This window comes from Equus quagga, unplaced genomic scaffold, assembly GCF_021613505.1.
Source record: "Equus quagga isolate Etosha38 unplaced genomic scaffold, UCLA_HA_Equagga_1.0 146_RagTag, whole genome shotgun sequence".
NCBI classification, from domain to species: domain Eukaryota; kingdom Metazoa; phylum Chordata; class Mammalia; order Perissodactyla; family Equidae; genus Equus; species Equus quagga.
Window position 1 is genome coordinate 8,952,443 of NW_025796728.1, and position 15,814 is coordinate 8,968,256.

Genomic DNA, 15,814 nt, shown 5'->3' on the forward strand with positions numbered 1-15,814 from the left:
CTGTTGAGTGTACCCTTGAAGCCAGGCAACTAGGTGGCCTAACCTTTTCCTCTGCCTGGTCCATGTCATTCTAAAGAGAGCGTAGACTATACATCTAAGCAGAGCCAAGTTTAAATTCAGGCCTTGCCCTGGGATGGGTGGATGTAGGTGGGTGCCCTGTCTGAGCCACATTTTCTCTATCTGTAAAATACTAGAACGATACCTACCTGGCTGGGAGGGTCTACTGTGATAACATGTGAAAATGTGTGATATAAAGTGATCAAGATATTTACTTTCTTGATCTCCTGTTGTCAAAATGGTCAGTAGATTGACCAGGCATTCAAGATTAACTCTACGTTGGGTGTTGTGCTATAGAGGATAGTCCTTGATCAAAAACTTAAATAGTGTTTAGGATTAAAATATTTAAAAGACAGTTCTTTTAAAAAAGGCTGATGGGGGGACATTTGTAATTGGTAGTAGGTTTTTAATGCTTTATTTTCAACTCATGGTCTTGGATTTTATTGTTACCTCCCCCCTCCCCTTTTATCGTCTTCAGAGAATGTGGATGACAGTCCCTCAGTGTGTTTGATGCCCCATATCGTTGGATAGGCTTGTAAGACCTATGGATTGGGATTCTATCCTGGGTCAGTCTCTGTCAGTGCGGGGACCCTAACAAGTTACCTCCTTTTCCTCACCTGTAGGAGGATCCTATAGAAATTATAAGGGTTAATGTTTATTGAGCTGGTACTCTGAGACAACAGTCACTGTGACAAACGTCTTATGGGGAGGCTATCATGTGGCCCCATACCTCTATGAAGTAGCTGCTGTGATTATCCTCAAATACAGGTGGGGAAGCTGAGGCTCACCAAGGTTGTCCCAGGGCACAGAGCTAGAGCAGGTCATGATAGGCTGAATATAGATTGTGAGGACAGACCTTGGTGTAGGGGACGCATTCAGTAAGTGTGAATGCAGGAGCATGTGCACACACACACACACACACACACATACATACACATTCTCTCTCTCTCTCTTTCTTAAATTAGTATTTCCCTAAGACACAAGAGCTACTAGATTGCAGAATGGGGACTTCCTCAGGAGGGTTGAGTGTCTAAGGACCAACCAGTGTGAGAAAGCTCAGTCAGAAGCACAAACTGTATTTGGTTGTAATTTTAGCTGCTTTGCATTTTTTTCTAATTGCTTTTTTAAACAGAAAATTTCTACACTCTCTGTAGGGTGATATATGCTCTTAAAGGATGTAAACTAGGGCTGTGATGTTTTTCTTTGGGAAGAAGTCAGTTATTTCTCTCATCATTGAGCATTCTGTTCTGAGAATGCCCTCAGTATAATTACAGAGGATAAGCCCCAGCCGCCAGGGGTGAACAACTGGCGGTCTCAAAATACTCTGTAAATATATTAGTCTGAAAATTGCATTTTAATGTGGTGTACTAGTAAAGTAGAATTTTACTTGCTAAATTAGTCCATGTTAATAATGGTCTTTTTCTAGAGGAAGGCTGTTACTTTTTTTTTTTGTATAGGTGGTTCATTTCTTCCAAAATAATTGAACTATCCTTTGGATTAACCTGTTAGTACTTCCACTTCTATTAAGAAAGCAGATTGAATTTCAGGTCAAGAATTTGATTTTAGGAAATATTTTCCCTACAATGTTTGCTTTGCCTAGCTTTGGCCCAGAGTGCTAACTTAAATGCTATATTTTGATATTTAAAATGAGTTAAGGCAATTTTGGGGGCCCTTTTCCCTGTCTAGGAGATGCTAGCAAAATATATTAATTTAATTAGTTATCAGTGATGTCATCCAGGAAAACCATTTCAAAGAATAATTCCTGAGCTGTGGATTGGTTCACAATATTCATGCCACAGAATTTTCCCAAGTCTGTTTAAAGGCCCGAATTCTGAATTAGCCTATTTTGGAAATTTCTGGTTGCTTGCCTAGTGTACAGAGAAAATTAGGCTGCCGCTGTGTGGTGAATGTATTTCACATGATTAACAAGAACAAAACAAAGTTGATGTAGAGTGAATGTACAAGTTTGACGTTAGTCTCTGGAAGAATAGGGTCAATGGGAGGAATTTGAAACACGCTCATTTACTCGAATATTCGTGTACTTTGTTTACATTTTTCCTTGAAGGCTAATTTTTGTTAATCAAAATGTGAAGGTTGCATGTAATCTTAAACTGTTAGCTATAGAGCCCAAAGAATCATTAGCTTTCAAAAGAAATGGACACTTCTATTCAGAGTTTAAAAAGAAAATATCAAATGATTATAGGTGACTATTATAGAATATTAATTATTGTTCATTGGTCAAAATTCAAAGGTGTAGCCTTAATGGGAGAAATGGAGGTGTCAATGAATTAACAGAGTGGGAAGGTGAGCAGATTACAAAGTATTTTACTGGGAATTTTTCTGGTATATTAACTGGCTTCCATTCTGGAAATATTTGCTGTTTTATGATAAAGTTTCTCATTTACTTAAAGTCTGTTTACATTTTGGTTGTGTTATGTTTATCTTGTATGTAAAGAAACTCTTAAATCTCAAACCTTTAACCACGCCCATATTCAGACGGGTGATTTGAGAACTGGCACATCTTGCTTCAATCAAGAGGGTAATTGCTTAGAGAAATGGAATCATTTCCCTGGATCTCTGGAGTCAGTTCTAGACAAGGTATCTGTTGTAGCTTGAATTGTGTCCTCCCAAAAAGATACCTTGAAGTCCTAACCACCGGTACCTGTGAATGTGACCTTATTTGGAAAAGGGTCTGTGAACATGTTATCAAGTTTTGATGAGGTCATGCATGAGCAGGGTGGGTCTTTAGTCCATTATGACTGGTGTCCTCCTAAGAAGAGAAACTTGGGCACAGACAAACAGGGAGAACGATACGTGAAGACAGAGATACACAGATACAGAAGGAAGACGGCCATGTGGAGACGGAGGCAGAGATTGAAGTTATGCTGGTAGGAACCAAGGAATGCCTGGGGCTACCAGAAGCTGGAAGAGGCAGGGAAGGATCGTTTTCTAGAAGCTTCTGCGGGAGCATGACTTTGCCTGCACTTGATAGCACACTTCTAACCTCTGAAACTGAGGGAATAAATTTCTGTCGTTTTAAGCGTCCCAGTTGGTGGTTGCTCCAGCAGCCACAGGGAACTGCAAGACCGTAGAGTCAGACTGCCTGAGTTTGAATCCTGGCTTCACATTCTCATGCTGTGATCTTGGGCAAGTTATTGGACCTCACGGTGCCTCAGTTTTCTCATCTGTAAAATAGGGCTAGAAAGAATTCCTTCCTCATAGAGTTGTTTTGAAGATAACATAATATATGTATAATACCTTGATTGTGCCTGGTGCTATTATGTGTAAAAAAAATCCAATAGTTTCCAAGCTATATAGAAATTACTTTTAATCATTCAATAAATATCTGTTGAGCTTCCTTTGAATGACAGGCCCTGTGCCAGACAATGAGTGTTCAGGGTGAACCTCGAGGACAGCATCTCCTTCCTCATAGGTCCTGCGGGTTGAGCATTTCCTCCATGAATGTGAAGAAGAAAGTGGATTCCATGTGGTGTCTTTATGATAAGAACTGGGTGTAAACCTTTCCTCTGGACCTTGGAAAGTCTGGTACAGAACTTGTGTACTGGGGAGGCCGTGAGTGTGGAGCCAAACGGCTGGGATCCAGTTCTGGTTTTTACTGGCAGCTCTGACCTTGACCGGTAGTAGAAATTTTAACCTTCTCTGCCTCCACATCTGCAAAATGGGGACAATAATAGTCCCTTCCTCAATTGGGTTATGGTAGAGATGAAATGAGTTAAAATACAGGAAGTACCCAGCATAGTAAGCACTTATTAAAAGTTCTTATATTATTAAATGAACCCTGAAAGATCTCAGATTTATAAATTAACTCCTTCTTTTGATATTTATTAAGTGTGGAGAATTCAGGTGTGAATCAGATGCAGCTCCTTTCCACACAGAACTCATAGTCAAATTGGGGGAGATTTATTTATTTACATGTTAGTGAAATAGCATATGAACAAAGAGAATGGGGGTAGAAAGTAGAAAGGGCGTGAGTAATTCTCCTGGGAGTATCAGGGAAGGTTTCCCAAAGATGAGTTTTGGAGGTTGAATAGGAGTTTGTCAGGCAGCAAAGGAGGGGAATGATATGAGGGGAAATGGGAGTAGTATATCCAAGGGCGTGAGGTCTTAACAACATGGCAGGTACAGGAGACAACTGGTGGTCGCTCACAGTGGTGTGAGAATGTGGGTCCTGGAGCCAGGATCCAAATTCTGCCGCTTACTGCAGTGTAACCTCAAGCTACTTTCTTGACCTCTCTTTGCTTCTGTATTTTCCTCTTTTAAATAGTGATAACAGGTTTTGGAAGGATTAGATGGGTATATTAGTTTGAAGTGCTTGGGTCAGTGCTTGGCCACAGTAAGTGTTCAGAAAGTATTGGCTCTAATTAATGTTGTTACTCTTGTATTTGCTATTAAAAGACAAGGGCTAAAAGGCTCACTTAATATTCTCAATCCAGTTCAGTGATTCCCGTGAGCTTGTATAAATGCTGCACCCTCGGGTCCATATACTCTCTTGAAAACAACTTTCACCATTTGACCATTGGGATTAGGAGGTGAAAAAATACACTGCACACTGTTTAGATAGAGGAAAAAATTGTTAAAATAGTCCAGACATTGGCACAAAGCTATGTGCATATTGCTGATTAGGCAAAATAAAAAAAATAAACCAGCATGTTGAGCCAGCATGGTTTTGTTTTTAAATCTGGTAAACCACCTGTATCTTTAAGCTATCAATTTAAAGATGGTTTTGGTTTGTTGTTCATTGTCTCCAAATTACCCAGTGACATCAGTCTATGTTCTGAACCAATGTAAGTTTCTTTTTCTTTCTTTGTTTTGGGTGAGGAAGATTGGCCCTGAGCTAACATCTGTTGCCAATCTTCCTCTTTTTTTTTCCTCCCCAGAGCCCCAGTGCATAGTTGTATATCCTAGTTGTAAGTCCTTCTAGTTCTTCTGTGTGGGACGCTGCCGCAGCATGGCCTGATGAGTGGCGCTAGATCCACACCTGGGATCTGAACCAGCGAACCCTGGGCCACCAAAGCGGAGCATGTGAACCTAACCGTTCAGCCACGTGCCCAGCTCTCTGAACCAATGTAAGTTTAAAAAAACCCACCACAGGAATGCAGCCCGCTGGTGGTGCGGCCTCAGTTGGCATGTGTTCAGAGGTCAGAGAATGCTTGTGGCCTCAGGATTTCTTTGGCTACACTTTTCAGAGCTGTGATGGCAAACGTGTGATTTCAGCTGTGGTCCCTCTTGCTTTTATTTTTGTTATTGAAGGGGCAGTAATTTCCATTTGCGGTTTTCTTTGATTATGAAAGTAAAATGTGCTCATTATGACAAGACGTGGTCAAGAAGTAAACATCACTAGAAATGTCAACATTTGGAGATAATAATTGTTAACACCTGAGGTAGAGCTTTCTAAGCCTCCTCTCGCAGAAAAAATTAGGCCTTTCTCAGCTGCAGGGACAGCTAAGACCAGCACTGGACACCGGCAGGCTGATGAGGGAGGATTTTGGGGAGATGCTTAATTAGAAATCATTCTAGAAAATTCAGGACAGAAATAATAGTGATAGTGAAATTGTTTTACATTAAATTGGTTTCCAATGTTGGTGATGATAAGTGGCTGGGCAAAGTTTATATCTATTTATTCATCCATCACATATTGATTGAGTGCCAGCTAGATGCTAAGGATACAGCAGTGAACACAGCAGACAAATCTGAGCTTTTGTGGGACTTACACCCATTGTCAGGATTTTAGGCATAACTAAATAAAAGAAATAATCGACATTATAAGGTTAAGTGCTTGTAGAAGAAAAATGAACCAGACTAGGTGGATGGAGAAAAGGGGGGTACTAGAAGGAGGGGATGCAATTTTAAATAGCAGAGGGAGTCAGAGAAGACTTTACAGAGAAGGTGGTGTTTGACTCAAGACTTGAGAGAGGCCCGTGCTGTGCATGTTTGGGGAAGGAGGTTCCAGGCAGTGGTGCAGGAGGATATCAGCATGGTTGGAATGTGGTGAATGAGGGGAGGAGTGGATGGGATCAGATAAAGAGGTGGGGGTGAAGGTGACGAAACATCCTGCAGGGCTGGTCAGGCCATTGAAAGGGCCTCGATTTTACATCAATTAAGATGTAAAGCTGCTGGAGTGTTCCTAGCGAGAGTTAACTATCTGACTGACATTTTACAGGGCTCATCTGGTGGCTGTGGTGAGAATACAGTTTAGGGGGGCTGGGTGGACTCAGGGAGATGAGTCAAAACACTGTTGTGGTAATCTGGTTTGAGAGATGATGGAGAGTTGGACAAGGGTGAGAAGTGACTGGATTCTGAATATATTTTCAAAGTGGAGCCAAGAGGATTTGTTGATGGGTTGAATGTGGGGAGTGATAGAAAAGGAGGAGTCAAGGATGATACTGAGGATATTAGTCTGAGCAGCTTGAACTGTGAGGCTGCTTGAAATTGAAACGGAGAAGACTGATCCAGTGGAGCAGGTTTTGGTGGGAGAGTGTCATGGACTGAATATTTGTGTCCTCCCCATATTCATATCTTGAACTTCTACCCCTTTTGATGGTATTAGGAAGTGGGGCCTTTGGGAGCGAGGTAGGATTAGATGAGGTCATGAGGGTGGAGCCCTCATGAATGGGATTAGTGCCCTTGTAAGAGTCACAAGAGAGCTTGCTAACCCTCTCTGGAATCTACCAGTGAAGATGCAACTAGAAGCTGGCAATCTGCAACCTGGAAGAAGGTTCTCACCAGACACCAAATCTGCTGGTGCCTTGATCTTGGATTTCCCAGTCTCCAGGACTGTGAGAAATAAATTTCGGTTGCTTTGAAGCCACCAGTCTATGGTGTTTCATATAGTGGCCTTGAATGGACAAAGGATGGATCAAGAGTTCAGCTTCAAATATGATAATTTGAGTTGTTTAATAGATACCCTGTGGGAGATAGTGACCTGGCAGTTGGATCTAGGAGTCTGGAGCTTAGAGGAGATGTCTGAGCTGGAGCTGTAGGTTTGGGAATGTAAAGATCATGCAGGGAGGGAGTGAAGATAGAGAAGACTTGCAGGAACTTGGCCTCTCCCTGACAACTTAGGGTTGGAGAGACAGGAAAGGACAGCAAAGGAGACCGAGAAGGTTCTAGTGACCACTGAGGTGGGAGTGTGATGTCTTAGAAGCCAAATGAAGATATATTTCAAGGGAGAAGAGTGATCAGCTGGGTGAAATCTAAAAATAAATCAGATCTCTCTGTAAAACTAGTGATTATTAGAAACTGGTCGGTGTTCTTTAGGTTTTATCTTATTTATTTCTCTATACAGTATAATGCCCCATTCTCTCTTCCTACTCCCTGGAGGTAGCGTTGTTAATAGTCTGGGGAACCTTCCAGATGTGTGTGGATGAGAGAGTATTTACATACCTATATTGATATCTGTGTGTCTGTATCTGTGTATAAGATTTTGTGTGAACAGAATATTTCAAATATACAAATATCTCCATGAGTAGAGACCAATGAATTAAATCCTGATGCGCCTACTACCCATGTTAGAAGAATGTGGCCACTGTTCTGGCTGTCTTAAAATTTATCTTTATTTCCTTATTATTGCAGTTCTACTATTTTTATTTGTGTTCGACTCTTTTTATTTTTATACATACACCTACGTCTTCTCGCTTGTGTGCATGCATGCATGTGTTCTTTCTCTCTCTCTCTCCCTGCCCTCCTCCCTCTCTCCCTCCCTGCTCAGGCTCCTCCATCCTGCCCAAGGCTGTGCTGTATTTTTCAGACAGCTGCATCAGTGGTCCCGTACCCAGCTGGGTCCTGGGAGAGCTGCAGAAGTAATGATGCAGAAAACACAGCTTCCACAAGGAACGCGTTAAGCTTGCTAATGAAAGTAGCCTCGGGGAGTCCCAGGGTTCCACTTGGAGAGCTCAGGATTGACAGTGGGAGGATCACCGTCTAGGGCAAGGTCTGAGGCTTATGTCCTTCAGTCCTTGATTCAAATCCTAGCTCTGTCACTAACTGTGATCATGGAAAAATCGTGCCTCAGTTTTCATCATCCACAGACTGGAGACCTAATTCCCACCCTCAAAGGTTGCAAGGATTGACTTTAGGAGGTAACATATGGAAGAAGTGCCCAGGGGGCTTATCACCTGGTAGGTACCAATTACAGTCATTCTTTTCCCCTGGTCTTTCTCATCTTTTTTCTGTCTTACTGTTAAGGTAATTGGTGGATGAAAGAGGTTTGGAGGTGTAGTATTTAAGTAAATATATTCTGGTTATCTAGAAAGGAATATTAAGATTAAAGAGTCTTAGTGCATAAAGTAGCTGACCTGAGACTAGAGCTCTACCAGTTTTTTGTTTTTGATTTTAAATCCAGTTTCTTAACCAGTAAGAATTAAAGTTTCATTGGAACAGGTTCATTGTCAAGCTCACTATCAGAGGTTTGGAGGTCTTCTGGAAAAGAGTAGCTAATCATCTGGCCTTCCTTGTTACTACTGTGCCCTACCTATGCTATTCTCCTGCCTTGGAGAGAATAACAGTTTAGAAGACCTGTCTGAGCATCAGACGGTGTGGTCTCCATTGTCCAAAATATCATTTGGCTAGATGCCATCGTCTATCGTTTGTGAAAATAGGTCTGTAATTGAGGTGATGAAATCAAGGGGTTGAAAATGAACAACTGGGAAAACAACTCCATATATGTGTCATTGCTGACACATAATGAGTCCTGCAAGTGTCTAGTATTGGCCAGTTATTCACTATGACGCCTTGGCCATTTCATTGGGGATTATGACTGAATCAGAACCACCTGGAACACCAGAGGCACAGTCAAATGGCTCTCCCATCTGTGGTTCCGGACTAGCCACCCCACTTAGTGAGTGACTTGCAATGTTAAGAACTATCTTCTGGGGACGAGTCCTGTGGCCGAGTGGTTAAGTTCACACGCTCTGCTTCATTGGCCCAGGGTTTCGCCAGTTCGGATCCTGGGTGTGGACATGGCACTGCTTGTCAAGCCATGCTGAGGCAGCATCCCACATGCCACAACTAGAAGGATGCACAACTAAAAATACACAACTATGTACTGGTGGGCTTTGGGAGAAAAAGGAAAAATAAAATCTTTAAAGAACTATCTTCTTTTACACTTGGGTTTTCTAAGGACAGTTGGGGGGAAAAATAAAAATAAGTGAATTCATAGAAATAAACTTTAATAAGAACTTAATAGCTGTTGACATTGTCAGTGGATCCTAAGTTAGGCAGAGCAATTAAATAGGCTGTTACTGATTGTTCATAACCATAGTTTGATCATGTTAAGCACACAGCCATTAATAAGGGGGAGAGGAGGCTGTTTATTTGCTAAAGTGGACAAAAGAGGAAAATATATGTGGTGCAAGTTTTCCATCCTCCACTCCCCAGGCCCACGAGTGGCATATTTTTACAGTCTGAGTATTATTCTTTCTGGGATGGGTAAGGATGCTGTCAGGGCGATGTTTGTGATCTCTTGGACTTGACCTGACTCCATTGGCCCCCTGTTGAGCTCCTCCCTAGAGAGAGTTAAATAGATCCAGTTGGGTCTCAAAGCATCATCAACATGGGAAGTAGTGGGTCAACCACAGCAATTTCATAGCTGGCCTCGATTCCTCTTCTCCCAGCCTTTTGCTGCCCTTGTCCGTCAGAAAGAGACTACCAGTTCCTTTCTGTTCCATTTCTCCGAAGCTCCTTAATCAGAAGTGGGAGATCAGCTTTCACTGGCCTTTTCTTCTCAGATCTTCTTAGAGAAGAGTCACACTTTTTATTGGCTCAACTACTCTATCTTACTTAGGAGGTAAAGTTTAGCCAACTCCAGGAGTCGAACCATATTTTTATGGCCAAGTATACGAGACTAGTACGAAGTTGTTTCTGATGCGTAATCTGTATAACAAAACACTGGAAACCAAAACACACTCACTAGCCAAACCTGATTGTATCCCTTTTATCATGACTGATACTTGCTCTTCTCGTTTCATTTCTTCTGAGGAGGTGATCACAGACAGAACTTTAGGAAATAGCCTATGTATGTAGTTGTTTTTGGTATGTGTTTGGTATGGTAAGTTTTAGGAAGCAAATATACTGTAATGAAATCAGACTAAGCAGTATGTGAAGCTGTGGAACATTTTTATCTCTTCAAGGATGATAATATTGGGGGATTAAGTCAACTTTTTAGTGAGAAAACTATAGCATGCGTAGGTCTGGATCTACTTGGATAATTATAAAAGCAGATGTGACACTCGGTCTTTAACCATGACATTTCAAGGGAATTTTGATGAAGCCGTGTTGAATTGTTCAAACAAAATCCAGTAAACATTGATTGAGCATCAGCCCTGAGCTAGGACAATGTATGAGGCTTAGGAGACAAAAGTGAATGAGGCCTGGGCCTGTCTCCTAGGAGCTCACAAGTGAGTGTTAGCATATAGAAACCTGTTCCACTAACGCAGAAGAGGGATCAATAAATTTTGTCTGGGTGTTTTAGAGAAAGTAGAAGAGACAGGATGACACGTTATGTCAGGGCCACGGTTCTCCATCGGAAGAATCTGAGCCGTGTCCAGAACATTTAGTTACTGACTTCCTCAGGAAAGCTAAGTATATTTACTTGTACTGAGGACTTCAGTTTGCTGAGATGCTTTTATTGCTTGATTTTTGAAGTAAGGCTGTTCCGTTATCAGCGAGCTGTTTTTGGGAGGAGATTTGCTATCATTGTAATGCAGCAGGGCTAGGAGAATTTTATTTACTCATTAAAATTTTAAATTAAGGTATAGCTTATATAGAGTGACGTGCACAAATCTTAAGCGAACAGCTTGATGAGCTGTTCCATGTGTATGCACCTGTATGGCCATTATCTAGATCAAGAGAGAGAACATTTCCATCTCTCCTGCAACTTTCCTGCTATCCCCTTCCAGACAGTACCTCTGTCACTGTAGATGAGTTTTCCCTGTTTTGAGCGTCACATAAATGGAGTCATGCAATATGTGCTCTTTCCTGTTGGCCGTCTTCTGCTCAACCATCCATATTGTGAGCAGCAGCAGTTCATTCTTCTCCATTGTGTACAGTGTTGCATTATGTGACTGTACTTCAACTTATCCACATGACTGTTGACAAACATTTGTTTTCCCAGTTTTTGGCTATTGAGAATAATGGTGCTGTGAACATTCTTGTATAGGCCTTTTGGTGGACACTTACCGTACATTTCTGTTCGGTGTGTTATTCTTAGGCCTGGGATTGTGGGGTTGTAAGGCGTACATATATTGTTTAGCTTTAATAAAGTCTTTCAGAGCAGTTGTTCAGGTTTACATCCTCACCAGCTATGTATGATGCTATCACTTTTTCACCCTTTTGGGATGTCCTGTGTTCCCCGCTGTAGTTAACAGCACCACCCTCCCCACAGACACCAAAGCTGGAAACTTTCCTGCCTCTTTTAGATTTTTTTCTTTTGCCTCATCCAAGTAGGTCATCAACAGGAATGGCCAGTCTTCAAAATGTCCCTGGAATCCATCTTCTCTTTTTAGTCCCCAGATGTCTTCATTTTTCCCTTAACCTTGATCATGGTAAAGGCTGCTGATTCGTTTTTCTGTCTCTAGATTTTCTTTTCTACAAGTCAACATCCAGATGTTCCCCTAGAATATAAAGATACATAAGTAAAAGCACCCATCACAATTCATAGGCACTTTAATGTAAATTGAATGGGAATCTATTTTAAAATTGGCCGTAATGTAAAGTCGAAACTCCTTTGCATAAATATATATTGGAAAGAGTTAAAGAGTAATGATTTTTCAGTCTACTGGGGATATAATTTGGGAAACACACCCTTCCCCCGAGACGTGCAGAGGTAGAGAGAGATGCTTTTGCTCTTTGCCTCTGCGGGAAGACTTGGCTTATAAAAGAAGCTAAAATAGAAACGCATATATTCATGTCACAGAAATGAATGACGGTACTATCTATTTAAGGATCTTTCAGTTTAGATTAAAAACATCTTGATTGTTAATAGTAAATAACTTGAATGACAATTTACAGTTCATTAAGGTGTATATGTGTACCTAAATGCGTGTGTTTCATTTAATTCTTACACTGACCATGTTAAATAGGTGGTATTACAATATCTTCCTTTTTTTTTTTTAAGATTTTATTTTTTCCTTTTTCTCCCCAGAGCCCCCCGGTACATAGTTGTGTATATTTACACAACTTCTGTAGATAACATCTGAACTTAAGAATCAGTAGTTTTATGTACATTTTACATAAAATATTAGCACGCTGGCACAAATGTGTTATTATCATTTTTTTCCAATTGAAATACCCCTATTTTCTCGTGTTATAAAACTGGTAAAGGTTTTAGTAGAAAATACAACAATGTATAACAAAGTATAAAAAAGAAATTTTAAAAACTCACCCGAAATCCCACAATTTATACAGGTTTTACTTTTTAACATTATGGAAAGTGGACTGTTGCCCTCTATATGTCTAAGATGTGACCCTGTTTTATAGCATCATGTCTTCACATTATTAGGAAACCAAATTCTAGCTGAGGCTCATCTCTGATCTGACTTCATTTCTGTGCTGTGATTGTTAGGATGCTAATACTTGAAGTAATCTTAAATGAGAAGGCATAACACAAAACAGCATTCTCACATTGATGATTCCTGTGCATGTGCAGAAGCCATGAATTTTAGTGCTAAAATTTGATTCTTTGTTTCTATGCACCTTAAATATTTGTTTACATTTGCAGTAATTTCAAAGGAATGTACAGTGCGGTCAGGTGCGTGGGATTCGGAGTCCAAAAGGCCAGGCTTCCACTGCTGGCTTCTTTGCTTCCTAGTTGTATGGCCTTGAGTAAATTTCTCTATTACTTTGAGCCTCAGTTTTCTCATCTGAATAATTGGAATAATACCTACCCGATAAGGCTGCAGTGAAGACCCAGTGAGATCATGTCATTGCTAAGGCAGTTGTGGTTCTTATTAATAGTAGTATGATGGTCTTTTATGGCCAGCAGTAATTTGTTTCCAAATGAAGTGGATTGCTGAACTTAAGCAACAGTAATAATGAGCGTCTCGTTAAGATTGCGTAGCATCTTCATTTTTTGCATGGTACAATTATTGGCATAGTGGTAAGAAGTGGCGCAATGTACTTTGAAACTTCTTGGATTGTGCTTAATGGCAAACAGGTAGCAGACAACTGACGCTTGCAGTTGCAACGTGAGCATGCACACACAACCCTGCAAACTTAGGTGCATACCAGACAAATGAATAACATACTAATTATTATCCTATCTTGGAGAAAGTCTGGTAGAATTGTAGCTTGAGGCACCATGTAAGACCTAGCTTTTTAAGCTGGCAAAACAGTGATTACTATTTTTAGTTCTGTTTCTACTCTTTAACGAAATGTAGTCTCCTTGCTACTCCTGGATGGTTTTATGTATTTTAATTAATGTTATCTTATTGCATTTGTGCCCCAAGGCTGCTTTAGTGAAAAGATGTAATTTCAAAGACTGATGAAATTAGATAGGTCTGACTGGGAAGACTCTCTTATTCATATTTATGGTTATAAAGTATTTCAGGTACATCTGTGTATGACATTCCTGTGCTGTAAACACACAGTGTTCTGAATCAGTTTTTTTTTAAATTTTTTTTTAAAGATTTTATTTTTTTCCTTTTTCTCCCCAAAGCCCCCCAGTACATAGTTGTATATTCTTTGTTGTGGGTCCTTCTAATTGTGGCATGTGGGACGCTGCCTCAGCATGGTTTGATGAGCAGTGCCATGTCCGCGCCCAGGATTCGAACCAATGAAACACTGGACCGCCTGCAGCGGAGCGCGCAAACTTAACCACTCGGCCACGGGGCCAGCCCCCTGAATCAGTTTTTCTTAGAGTGGTTCAGACCAGTAAAGTCATAGTAGCTCCAGTGTGGGGGTGATTTTGTTGTTTTTAGTGTCAAACATGTCTTTACATTTTTCCCTTAGAATCTCATCTTGCAGTGCTATGTAAAGAAACGCAAGTGATTCTGTAAACGAAACGCACACACATCCCTGAGCTTTATTACTTTATAGTCAGACCTCACATATTCTTGATTGAATTGGTATGACTATATGACCAGGTAGAAATCAGCTTTATTTGGGTCTGAACAAGTAGCCAACTATAGAGCGTGGGGAAAAAAAAATTTTTTTCTTGAGGAAGATTAGCCCTGAATTAACATCCTCCCCCAATCCTCCTCTTTTTGCTGAGGAAGAATGGCCCTGAGCTAACATCCGTGCCCATCTTCCTCTAGTTTATATGTGGGACGCCTGCCACAGCATGGCTTTACAAGTGGTCCGCACCTGGGATTCAAACTGGCGAACCCTGGGCTGCCCAAGCAGAGCACGCAAACCTAACTGCTGTGCCACTGGGCCGGCCCCTGGAAAAGATATTTTAAATCATTTGCCAGAGATGAATGCTATTAAAGTCTTGCAATAAAGTAAAAGATAATTCTCTGAGACAGAAAAAGTAATATTTTGAGTGAGACTTGTGAGAAGACAGTCAATAAAGAGAAAAGCTATAATTATTTATTATGATAAAATGCAGAGCAGAGTTTTTCTTTAGTGGAAGTTAAGATTTAGCATATAAGAGGTCACAAAGCTATTGAACAGTAATTACACGATGTCTTCCCTACGTTAAAGAGTAGGGTCCTGAAACCCTCTTGGTGGTGGAACTTGAGGTTGCAAAATTTAAAATCTTAGGAGGTGGGGAAGGTTCAGCGTATCAAGAAAATAAGCAAATCTTAGGAACTTTGTGCACATTTAAGTTCCTTTAAAATCAAGCAGCAAAGAGCACTTGAGAAGCCTCACACGACGTTTTATGGTAATAGGGTGCATTCCTTTTGCTTTGTGACAGATAATGGCCATATTGAGAGGCTTCTGTTTTATCCAGGGTTGGTCTTCTATCCAAATAGTCAGTGTCTGCTCTTCCAGTATTTCCATTCAGTCATTTCTTGTTGTGTACCAGATACTATTTTAGTCTTTGAGGATGCAGTGAAACAAAGTTTTTGTCCTCAGTAAGATTACATTCTAGTTGGGAGAAGTAGATAAGTGTCTCAGGGTTGAGTTCTCCAGAAGCAGATACTGAGATGGAGTTTGGGGCACAAGATGTTCATTTGGGCTCAATACCATGAACAGAAGGAGTCAGAAGCAGGATTGGGCAGAAAAAGTTGGACTGTGCTGCAGATTTGACAAAGCCTCTACCCAGCACGACAGAGAACTCTGGAGTGACTATTGCCTGTCAGAGTGTCCCGCACTGAGTCGTAACCTCTGTCCTTCACCAAGTGTGTTACCAGGTGTGGGATGCCCCGGAAGGGTATGACCCCAGGCAGACGAGGCAGCTCTCTGCAGCTGAGGCTGACCTGAGGAACTGGCTGGGCCCTGGCATCGTCTACCTGCAGCTGCTCAGTGAGTCTTAGCAGTGCATCTCCCCATCTACCACTGTAAGTATTTAAAGTATCTGGTGGGGGAACATGATGGAGAAAAATAAAGCTAGATGAGGGAGATACAGAGTGTTGGAGGCAGCAGAAGGCCTTATGGAGGTATTTGAACAGAGATCTGAAGAAATTGAGGGCAATGGGGCTGAGCAGACCAGGCCGAAGGAAGAGCCAGAGCAAAGGCCCTACAGAGAAATGTGCCTGGCGTGTCTGGGGAACAAGGAAGCCAGTGTATGAGCCAGGGTAAGAGCCAGGGTACAAGCACATGGGGCCTTTTGGCCATTGCAAGGAGTTCACCTTTTATT

General features: G+C 41.2%; 1 protein-coding gene across 8 annotated transcripts in view; it reads left to right on the forward strand.

Moving 5' to 3' along the window:
* LOC124232924 (amyloid beta precursor protein binding family B member 2) overlaps positions 1-15,814 on the forward strand; it is a 364,177-nt gene that overhangs the window by 14,868 nt on the left and 333,495 nt on the right. The window lies entirely within an intron of this gene.